The sequence below is a fragment of the Balaenoptera ricei genome, chromosome 20 (assembly GCF_028023285.1).
Source record: "Balaenoptera ricei isolate mBalRic1 chromosome 20, mBalRic1.hap2, whole genome shotgun sequence".
In the NCBI taxonomy this organism is placed as follows: Eukaryota; Metazoa; Chordata; class Mammalia; order Artiodactyla; family Balaenopteridae; genus Balaenoptera; species Balaenoptera ricei.
In genome coordinates this window covers 21,699,425-21,710,846 of record NC_082658.1, presented here as the reverse complement: position 1 = coordinate 21,710,846, position 11,422 = coordinate 21,699,425, and the positions used below count along the sequence as shown (strand labels likewise).

The following is an 11,422-nucleotide window of genomic DNA, read 5'->3' as shown; positions in this document are numbered from 1 at the left end:
ACACTCTGCACAGGAATGCAGTTGTGAAAGACAGCATACCTGTCCTGGGAAATGTCACACTGGAGTGGGAGAGACAGACAAGTAAACAGTCAACAGTGCTACAGTGCAATCAGAGGAAAGGAAGAGACAAGCACAGGACACAATAAGAGGTCAGAGGAGAGGCACCTCACCCAGACTCAGGAGTGAAGAGGTAGTCAGAGAGTCGGCCTGGAGGAGGCCACACCCAACACACTGAGTCGAGAAGAATGAGGAGGAATTAGATCAGTGAACGTGGAAGGAGAGGCATTCCTAAGCAGCAGGAACAGCCTGTGCAAAGGTCTAGGGGTGGCACAGAGGGAACCCTGCTGGCACGGGCCATGATCTGGTGCAGCTGAGTGAGGAGCGAAGCAGAGGAGTGGTCAAAGTAGGAAAGCCTTTGTCACAGATGCTAAGGAGTTTGGATGTTGTTTTAAAGACAGCTGGGCTTTCATCAAAAGGTTTAAGAGGAGGAGGTGACTGATCAGATTTGCATTTTAGAAAAATGAGTCTAGTAACCAAGTGGGGAAGAGGTTCCCAGGGCGCAAGATGGGAAAGTAAGAGACCACTAAGGAAGCTACAGTCATAATCCAGTGAGAAATGGTGAGGACCCGCGCAGTAGAAACTAACACAACAGGGACTTCTCTGGAGGCTCAGTGATTAAGAATCTGCCTGCCAATGCAGGGGGCACAGGTTAGATCCCTCGTCTAGGAAGATCCCACATGCCACGGAGCAGCTAAGCCCGTGTGCCACAACTACTGAAGCCCCCATGTCTAGAGCCCGTGCTCAGCAACAAGAGAAGCACCGCAATGAGAAGCCTACGCACCGCAATGAAGAGTAGCCCCGGCTCGCCGCAACTAGGGAAAACCCGCGCGCAGCAACGAAGACCCAACACAGCCAAAAATTAATTAATTAATTAATTTTTTAAAAAAAGCGACCTTTAAAAAAAAAAGAAACTAACACATTGTAAAGCAACTATACTCCAATAAAAAATAATCAAAGTAAAATGTAAAAAAAACACCCAAATATCTATGTCTTAATTTTTCTATTTCCTACTCATTTAGTAAAGTAAGTCATGGAATTGAAAAAAAAAAAAAAAAAAAGGGTGAGGACCTGAATTTAGGGCAGTTCTGAGGGGAGGAAGAGGAAGACACAGATCTGAGAGGTATTTAGGAAGTAGACTTATTGGACGCGGTGACCAGCATGGGGAATTGAGGGTGGGGGAAGGGAGAAGAGGATGAGGCCCAGGTCCTGACTTGGGTGTTGAGTGAATGAGATGAGGAGGCCTTGAATAGAGATGGGGAATCTGGGCAGAGGAGAAAGTTTGGACTGGAGACAGACGAGTTCAACACGGAGTTTCTTGAGTTTAACACGATGTTTCTTGCAGACATCTGGGGGAGATATTCAGCTTCGGGGTGGAGGTAAGGTGTGGGGCTAGAGATGAACACTTGGGACGCAGCGTAGCTGCTGTGCTTAAAACCATGTGTGTGGTTGTGATCGCTGAGAAGAATTGGCACATTTGAGAATGTGTAGACTCTGTCTTCCTGCCCCCAGGCAAAACGGGCTGAGATAAGGTAAGTGAAACTGCTTGGCCTGACACGTGGGTCAGAACGGATGCTCAGTAAATTGCAGCTGAATGAATAGTAGGTCAATAATCAAGAATAATCATTTAGTCTAATGTTTTGCTTCCAAACACGATCAACATCATTCCCCTCTTTCTTTCAAAACTTTCTGTCCTATTGTCTCTCTCTTTTTTTAATCCTATTGTCTCGGGATCCTGAGAATTGGGAAGTTCTTCTAATGTGCACCTCACACACATTCCTCCTTTCAGATTCCAGTCCTTGAGTCTTGATCATCTTGCTCGCTATATTCACCAGCTGCTCACCCTCTTTCCCTGCCTCCTACACTCTCCCTTTGCTGATATTTTTAAACTGTTTTATTTTCAGACAGTATTCGTCACAGCCATCGGCTGCCTATTGGAGGTATTTTCATCAAATATTGTATTTGTGTAGTTAAATCATAACTTTCCATAGAGGAAAGCAATGACACAAATAATCCAGAAATGATCAATTTTAAATGACTTCTAATTGGGTTGGGAAGCTGCTTCAGTCCTTGCATCCAAATATGGGTTTGTTAGATAATCCAAAAGTCAAATTCAAGCAAAATGGCCATATTAGGGAAATTGATACAAGAGGAACTTGCCTAGAAACTGACCAATTGTTCCATCCCAAGGCCTTCAACATGGCAGGCACCCAGCCTGCTATCTATCCACCTTTCTATCCACCCATCCATTCCATCTATCCATCTTCCCATCCATCTGTCCTCCAAATCTATCTGTCTGTCCACCCATCCATCTATCTCTCTAAAAACATCTTTTGAATGTCTGCTGTATTCCAGACACTGCACTAGGTGCTGAGGGATATGAAAATAAATGAGACCTGGAACCAAGAATCTTCCAATCCAAATGCGGGAAAAGACCCAAGATTAAAAATGACTCAATCTTAGAAATGTTCTAAAAGAAGAATTAGAAGACATAACTCTTTCTAGAGGAATGAGGGAAGGCTTCATAAGAAAGGATCTTGAAGGAGGAGAAAAATTTGGAGGTGCACAGTTTTACCTCTCACAGGGATACAGGGCAGAGGGGCAAGACTTACACCCCAATATATAGGCTACACCTGGGCATGGGGAATCTACCCACGGGACTTTAAACCATGTCACTTCTCTTGGCCTCAGTATATTTATCATTATATCAAAAGTGTTGTAATGTGGTTTTTCTAACTATGCTCCACTGAATGTAGAGTAACAAGCTGTCTCAGTTTGCCCCAGTTTGAGAGATTTCTTGGGATTTGGGACTTTTGATGCTAAAACAGGACAGATCCAGGATGAGTTGCTCACCCTAATTGAAGGGTGACCCTTACAGATACCATAGGGAGGTCACAGAGGCAGGAAGTAGGGAAAGCAGGACTCAGGGCAGAGGACAGTCCAGGGGGCTCAGAGCCCCGACTTTCACTCTCACTGGATCAGTCACGACTTTTTTGCACATTGAGTTTCTCTGTTAGATTTTGTTGGAAGAAACATTGCAACTACTTTTTAAAACGGTTTGAAAACCATTGGACTAAATGGTCTCTAGTGTCCCTACAGTCTTTTGAAATTAAAATTATGTATCTATATGGGAGTTCCCTGGTGGCCTAGTGGTTAGGATTCTGGGCTTTCATTGCCGTGGCCCGGGTTCAATTCCTGGTCGGGGAACTGAGATCCTGTAAGCGTCACAGCATGGCCAAAATATATATATATTTTGGGGGGGGCGGGAGTTGATTTTTCTCTCTCACTTCTTTCCATCATTCTGCCTCGTATTTTTTCCTTTGTCTGATGAGATGCGCAGGGGACTATAAGACAGGTATAAGTATTTTGGCTCAAAAATCTTCCTTCCTATAGGACTTTTAGAGGCTCTAAAATAAATGAGAATATACTAAACTAAATTAACATTGAGTTTTAAAATCCATAGCATTCCAAACCAGCCTGCAGGAAGGCATCCTTCATTTTATACCTTTCTCCCTCTCCACCCAGTACCACTTGTTCTGAAATTACATCTCAGGGGGTAAGTTCAGGAGTTGGGGGACAATGAATCAGCCTAAAGAATCCCTTCTTGTTTCTTTGGGGTGGGGCCGCGAGCTGAAAGGGGACCAGGAGAAGCAGTTGGAAACAACATCCCAGCTCCTCCTCCCACCTCGGCTCCCTCTAGCCGCTCTAATTGAGGCCTGTCACAGGGAGAGAAGCCAGCTGCAAATTGCATTCATCAACGAATTACCGCAATTACAGCCTCAGCCCCAGCCTAATGGGGGCGACTCGTCCGGTCAGACAGTCCCTTCCTCTGATTCAGAGGAGCCAAATGCTTTGGAATGCCAGGGTCATTTTCCCTGATCCAGACCGCACACTTTATCCTGGCCCTACACCCTGCCTTCAACCAATACATCAGGAAGGATGGATGTTCCCCCAAACTTCTCCGGGGTGCTTCTATCAACCATCACTGAAGTTCACCCAGCAATCTAGGCCCGATTCCCGCTGCTGTTCTTTTTTTTTTTTTTTTTTAATGGCAGCGTTGGGTCTTCGTTGCTGCGTGGGGGCCTTTTCTCTAGTTGCGGTGAGCGGGGGCTACTCTTTGTTGCGGTGAGTGGGCTTCTCATTGCAGTGGCTTCTCTTGTTGTGGAGCACAGGCTCTAGGCGCGTGGGCTTCAGTAGTTGCAGCACATGGGCTCAGTAGTTGTGGCTTGCAGGCTTAGATGCTCTGTGGCATGTGGGATCTTCCCGGACCAGGGATCGAACCCGTGTCCCCTGCATTGCCAGGTAGACTCTTTTTTTTTTTTTAATATTATTTTATTTATTTATTTGGTTGCGTCAGGTCTTAGTTGTGGCATGCGAACTCTTAGTTGCGGCATGCATGTGGGATCTAGTTCCCCAACCAGGGATCGAACCTGGGCCCCCTGCTTTGGGAGCGTGGAGTCTTAACCACTGAGCCACCAGGGAAGTCCCACCTGCTGCTGTTGTTTAAGCTGAGTTTCCTCCAGATGTGGTCCTGGGGAGAATTGATTTGCTGACAGTTCAAGGGCCTGTTAAGAATGCTTTCCTTGTTGCCAGAGGGCCAGCTCAACTCCTCCATCCCTCCTGCCCTCCTTGACGACACAGGGCCCAGGTTAGGGTGAGATTCAGATGAAACCAGTGGAGGTGTAGTGGAAGTGTCACCTCCCAGAGGGAGAAACATGTGACCACGCACGCCTGTCCACAGCTGCTTCCTCACTCCCCTCCCTGGAACCAGCAATCCTGGTTTCAACAAGGTGTGTGTGTGTGTGTCAGAGAGAGACACATACCACAGGAAATGCACATGCTAGGGACAGGAGGATGTGGAAGGCATGACACTGGATCCCTCTGTGTGATCTGGGGTATGAAAGAACAACCAAATGCCCTCAGAGAGTACTCTTTCCCTGGCTTTTTTTTTTTTTTTTTTAATATTTATTTATTTATTTGTTTGTTTGGCTGCACCGGGTCTTAGTTGCAGCAGGTGGGCTCCTTAGTTGCGGCTCACCGGCTCCTTAGTTGTGGCATGTGAACTCTTAGTTGTGGCATGCATGTGGGATCTAGTTCCCTAACCAGGTGTTGAACCAGAGCCCCCTGCATTGGGAGTACAGAGTCTTAACCACTGAGCCATCAGGGAAGTTCCCTCTCTCCCCTGCTTTTTGAACCAGAATTCTGGCATCTCTACAAACAGGGCTGTGCCAGAGAAAAGGAAATTTCAGGAGTCAGTCCATCCATCCCCCAGCCTCTGGCCAGAAACAATCTTCTCTTCCTTTCTCCCAGTCCCTGTTTGAATTTGGGAGGGGTCAAGGAAAGGAGATTTCTTTCCAGTGCTGAAGTTTCTAAGGAAGCCAGCCCAGATCCCCCACTTCCCTTCCAGAGAATGTATCCTGTGATGTTTAAATAGGAGTCAAGCCTTGAGAATGAATTTCTCCTGAACTGTCCTTGCTCCACAAGAGGAGGCAGGGATGGATACACCCAGTAAAGAAGGCGCACAACAGAAATGATTTGAGTCAAATGTCCCCTGGGACCCCAAAGCTTTCTGTCCAGGGGAACGGGGGCTCAAGTGACCCATTGGCAAGGGAAGAGGTCAACAGGGGTGACCCAGTACCCCAGCTTCCTGGAGACTCTCGAAGAAACTCAGCATTTCATCCTGAGTTTCAGAAGAGAGAGGGCAGATCAAAGGCAGGAACCAAGGACAGTGGGGGTAGGAAGGCACCAAGAAACAGATGGAGGGGGAAACAAGGTGGGACAAGGGCAGTTAAGGGCTGAGGTTGAGACCCAGAGTGAGAGTAGAAAGAGAACTGGATTGCCAAACAAGGACAGCAGTCAGGGCACTGGCCTGCCCAGGTCAGTGACTTTTTCGTCTCTCGGTCTACACCCTGAGTGGTGCCCTTGATGCCCCGTCCAGGCCCCTCTGCTGGCTGTGAGTGTTGGCTCCAATAACTCCAAAGGCTCCCAGTGGCCCCTTCTCTGGAGACTTGAGCAACCAGCAGCCAATCAGCTGACTGATGGGGTATGGGGGTGGGGGTACCAACCTCAGGGGGCTCCTTTCTGTGGTCCCAGTCTCCATCCAGAGCTTTCCTACAGGGTGAAGCCCAAATTAGACTCCAGCTGTGAGAGGGGGTCCTTGCTTAGCCCCTCCCCTACTCCATCCTGCTTCCCTCCCTCCCCTTCTCCTGAGACTTTGCCCTCAATAAACCACATGCCCCTGAATCCCTGTCTCAGGCTCTGCATCGAGGAGACCGCATCTAGAACACTTCTGTGCACAGGTTACACCTTTAGCTCCAGCACCTAGGATGGTGTGTCAGTGCCCAATAAGGCTAAATCTTATGATATTATAGGGGATTAATTGAAAAAATACATGACTGATTGAATTAATGCTCTGGGTGGGAGATAAGTGGGTGGGGGTTTTTATTGTAGAACTGCCCTCCCCCGTGTACACACACACACACACACACACACACTCACACACATGCAGTGTCAACCTGATCCCCATGGCTCATCCCAGAACATGCGGTCTGCGTATAGACCACCTGCTTATGTTTGTGCAAACTCAGGAGCAGATAATCTAGCTGGTGGATTATCCAGACCCCCAGCTGGCATCTTCCCCTTCAATGTCTCCTGCCTGAGCTCTCTTTCTGCTCCAACACCTTTTGGGGGTTGGGAGAGGGTTAGGCAGAGGAAGGCAGCAGGGGAGGGCAAGATGATGAAACTTCAGTCTGTCAACACTGTTGCTACTATCTCAGCAGTATGATGAAAGGTCACAAACTATTGAGTAAAATCAGGATAGGAATTTTCTGTGGACTCCAGGTAACTGGGCTTATCGTGAAATAGACAGTTAAAGAGATGTTTATAGAGTGAAAACACCCTAAGTGAAGCTACAAAATCACCTGCAAAGTAATCAGGTTTGGATGAGTGAGAATCATAGTTTGATAAGGTGTTTTAAGATAATCTGAGAGACTTCCATGGTGGTCCCGTGGTTAGGACTCCTCGCTTCCACTGCAGGGGGCCTGGGTTCAATCCCTGGTTGGGGAGCTAAGATCCCCACATGTCACGAGGCCAAAAAAGTAAATAAATAAATAATACCTTGAGATATGCAAAGTCTTGACCTATCCTGAAAGCTTTCCAGGAAGGAGGTGAGCAGGTCTTTCACACTGTTCAGTCCTCCCTGTCGAGAAGACCCTTCTGTAATCTCCCGTCTTTCTTCCAGATTGCCGCAGTTTGGTCTGTTTCTCTTCTGATTTCGGCAGAAAGGAAGAACAATGTCTCTCCCGTTCTTTTACCCCTAATGCTCCTTCCCCCGAATATCTGGACCTGCATTGTCAATAGAAATAGAATGCGAACAGCAAATGTAATTTTAGAATTTCTGGTAACCACATTTTTTAAAGGTAAAACGAAGCAGATGAAACTAATTTTAATGAAGCATTTTATTTAACTCAATATATCCAAAAATTCAACACATCTATATTAAAAAGTATTCATGAGATGTTTACATTCTTTTTTCATACTAAGACTTCAAAATCTGTTGTGTATTTCACACTTACGGCATGTCCCAGTTCAGTTCGGTTACATTTCTCAGGTTCAGTGGCCACGTGTGGCTGGTGGCTGCCAGATGGGATAGCACAAGTCCAGACCTTGGGAGTCCCTTCCCCAACACCTGCTATACACTCAGCTCCTCTGGGGTGGGAGGCAGAGAATGGGAATCTAGATACAGTTTGACCATCCTGGGGCGACCTTGGGAGGAGCTGGGAGAGGGGAGGGGTGAACAGACTCCAGGGAGCATCCCAGGCCAGGCAACTAATTACTGGGAAGGGAGGAAGGTAGCTGTGTCTATTAAACCTCAACCTCAGATCTTTCCTCCTGAGCAGTAGGTAGGGCCAAGAAAATACTTCCAAGCCCATGGTCCTCCAAGTCCCTAGTTAATCAGAATACTTAATTTCAGTTCCTTAATCTGCTTCTTCTCCCCACCTCCTCCAGGAAGCCTTCCCAGGTAAACTCTCCAACCTTATTTGATAGTTTCTTTCCTGAGTGCTATCAGCATTTATAGACTAAAACCACTTCTTCACTGCGGTGACACCCCAACCCTCCAATCCTTGAGTGGACACCCTACCTTCCATAGATATGAGATGATCACCTACTGTGTGCCCACCACTGCCCTGGGGATAGAGTGGTGTGCAAAATGGATGAGGGCTGTCCTGTACAACGTGGAAATGAATGCAGACAGTAAACAAACTTGAAAACAAAACAAGGTAATTTCAGAGAGTGCTAAGATGAAGGGAGAAAGATCATTAAGGAGTTCCCCACACCCACCTTGTACTGAGGACCATGGAAAGTGAACCAGAAAAGATCTGATATTGTGTACTCAACCCCCTCACTTTACAGATGGGTAAACTGAGGCCAGGGGACAAGGAAGGGCTTGGTCAAGGTCACAGAAGTTGGTGGCAGGGCCACGTCTTACTCTGAGGTTACTTTCTGCGGTGCTGCCTAGCCAGAGTTGTGGCTCTGTTCCTCCCCCATTATAGACTGGGAGCGTTCCAGGGAATAAGCAAGCACTTCTGCCTTCTCTCTCCCGAAGGAGAAGAGTCAGCATCTGGAATGGAAAGCAGTGAGTGATCTTACAAAAACAAACACAATCAAAATCGCAAAACCTCACTTTCAGCAATCCTTAAAAGCCAGCTGTCAGCCCCACCCTCCTCCCCCAATCTCCACCAGATTTAATAGGCGGGGATGGGAGGTACTAAAGAGATACACTCTCCTGCCTGCCTCACTCCCCACCATCCCGATCCACCCAGGAGGGGCATAGACCCAGGATTAGCCCAGAGGCCTGAATGAACTCAACAGAGATGGAGCCCCAAACAACCCAGAGTGGCCGAGGGATATGATACTTCCCGCCTCTGCTTCCTGTTCCAGGAGTCCATGAGCTCTAGTGACTGGTGGGGGTCCCCACTAGGGGAGTGGGGGAGGTCCAGGTCCCCAGCCGCCCTCCTTCAGGCTCAGATCTGTTCTCCACGTTCCCTTCACAGCCTACGCTCCTAATCTCCGCCGCACTCCCTCCCTGAGCCAAGTCCCGGGGATTTATTTCAGGAGCTGTTTCGCCCACTCCTCCTGCCATCTGTGAGAAGCTGGGTGCTTAGGGAGTCCTCACCATCTGCCCACCTCCGCCATCAACCAGGCAGCCCCGGGTGGGGCTCAATCCCCAGGCCTGAAAATCCTCTACCGTATCGCTGGTGATTTTTTTTCTTACCTGCCATAAAGCAGGAGCAAGCACTGTGATGTCTACTCCCGCACCCGACCCACACACACACCCTTCGGCTTGAAGAGGCCTTGGAACTTGAGGATGGAGGATGAGGAGGCTGAATTAAATTCCCCCCAACACACACACCCAAACCCACTCTCTATACACACACACACACACACACACACACACTTTGGCACTATCTAGAAAAATTAAAAATAAGTGTACCCTTTGACACAACAATTACACTTCTAGGAATCATATTACAGGAAATCTCACCCCAGTGTACAAAGAAATATGTACAAGGAAGTTCATTGCTGGGGACATGCTGTGGATTTAATTAATAAATGAGGGTCCATTCATACAATGGAATCTCATGTAGTCATCAAAAAGAATGAGAAAATCCATATGTCCTGACATTGAATTATGCCCAAGATATAAATGAGAAAAGCAAAACTGTACATGATATGCCTGCGATAACCCCATGTGTCATTCATATATATATATATACTTTTTTTAATATATGCAGAGAAAAAATATCTGAAAGATTATATGTAAAAACCTGTTCACAATGTTTAGCTAGCTCTGAAGTTTAGACTATGGGGCTCTCCATTTTCTAAGTTTCTAAGTTTCTTTTACAACAAAGACCTATTACTTTTATAATCAAGTGAGGAAGGGGGGAACTGTTTTTAAAAACAATTTTTAAAGGAAGGAGGGAAGAACAAACACCCTCCTCTGTCTTAGCCAGAGGAAGAGGTTCCATGACACCCACCCACAAACTCCCCAGCCGTGGTCCTGCAGATGGTCTTGGAAATGATGTGTGGTTACAGACTGCCCATTCCTTACAGCCCTGTGCTGGCCTGGGCTTTCCTTACTGCCTTTGCTCCCTCCCCTCCCACTGGCCTCCGTTCAGAAAATGCCCATGTTGGAGAACAGGCTGTCCTGTGTGCTCCTAGCGCTTCAGCGGAACTCAGTGCTTCCCAGGCCCTGGTGGAGGTGTCCATCTCCAGAAAGACTTGGTATGACACATGGTCAGTGTGAAAGGAGGGTGGGGACTTCTGGCCAGATTTGAGGCCAGAGCTCTGCTGGGCTTTGAAGATAAAGCCCCCGCGCGCCTCAGGAAGGGGAGTGGGGGAGTGGAAAGCTGGTCCCTAATCTAATCAAGGCAGGGAGGGAGGGAAGGAGGGGGAGGTCAGAGCTCTGAGGTCCTGGACTTGCTCCCTGTCTCCAACCTCCTGTTGTCTGCCCAAGGGAGTCCAAAGAGCTGGCCTGGGAGGAAGGATCTGGACGCACCACTAAGTAGCCGTGTCCTCGGGCAAGTCGCTGCCCCCTTAGGGACTTCTTTCCTCCCTTTTTGCTACTTTTTCTCCTCCTTGAGCACATGCAGCATGGGAGGACTGGAGGGGGCGTGGGAAGGTGAGGGACCACTGCCATCTTTGCCCTCATGAGGGCTTTGGGGAAGCACAGGGCACCCAGGAAAAGTGCACTCCATCTGGATTTTACCATCCAACCTGCAAGAAGAAGAGGTGGCTGGGGCGGGGAGGGGGGTGTGGGGGGCGGTGGCTGGATGGGGGTGACTGGGGGGTGCAGCTCAGAAGGGAGCCCCAACTCCGGGACTACTGGTTTCCTTCAACTTCACCTCACAGGCAACCAGCCCCTGCCCCCACTCTTAGCCCCTAGACACCCTCAGCCCTTAAGGAGCCTCTTCTTCCTCAGCACCCACCTCAGGGTCTCAAAGAAATTCTCCTAAATAAAGAAGCTGAGACAAAGAAACTACAACCTACCTGCAATCCTGATCCCACCCCCGTCCCAAGCAACTGGCCCAGAGTTCAACACGCAGAACCCCTGAGGTGGTCCCCTCCCTCCCAGCCCTCCATCCCTTTGATGGACTAAGGCAGGAGGATTATTACAAAGTTCCGGACCCTTATCCAGCCAGAATGTAGCTTTCTAATCAGAATGCCCCCGTGCTCCCCTCTCCCCACAACCCTTCAGAGCAACTGGCTTCTCCATCTCACTTGCCGCCAGCACGCCCCTTCCTCCACCCCCCAGGGGGTCAGGGCACAGGGGTGTGGGGAAGAGCCAGGACATTCACAGGTCTCC

At 48.4% G+C, this 11,422-nt stretch overlaps 1 long non-coding RNA gene across 1 annotated transcript; it reads right to left on the bottom strand.

Annotated features, from left to right (window-relative positions):
• Positions 1-6,120: 6,120 nt before the first annotated feature.
• On the bottom strand, positions 6,121-7,762 carry LOC132355111 (uncharacterized). Its single transcript, XR_009499531.1, has 3 exons — positions 7,632-7,762; positions 7,174-7,401; positions 6,121-6,168 (listed from the first exon to the last, which is right to left on the bottom strand). It is a non-coding gene; the product is annotated as an uncharacterized LOC132355111 (long non-coding RNA).
• Between the last annotated feature and the right edge of the window lie 3,660 nt (positions 7,763-11,422).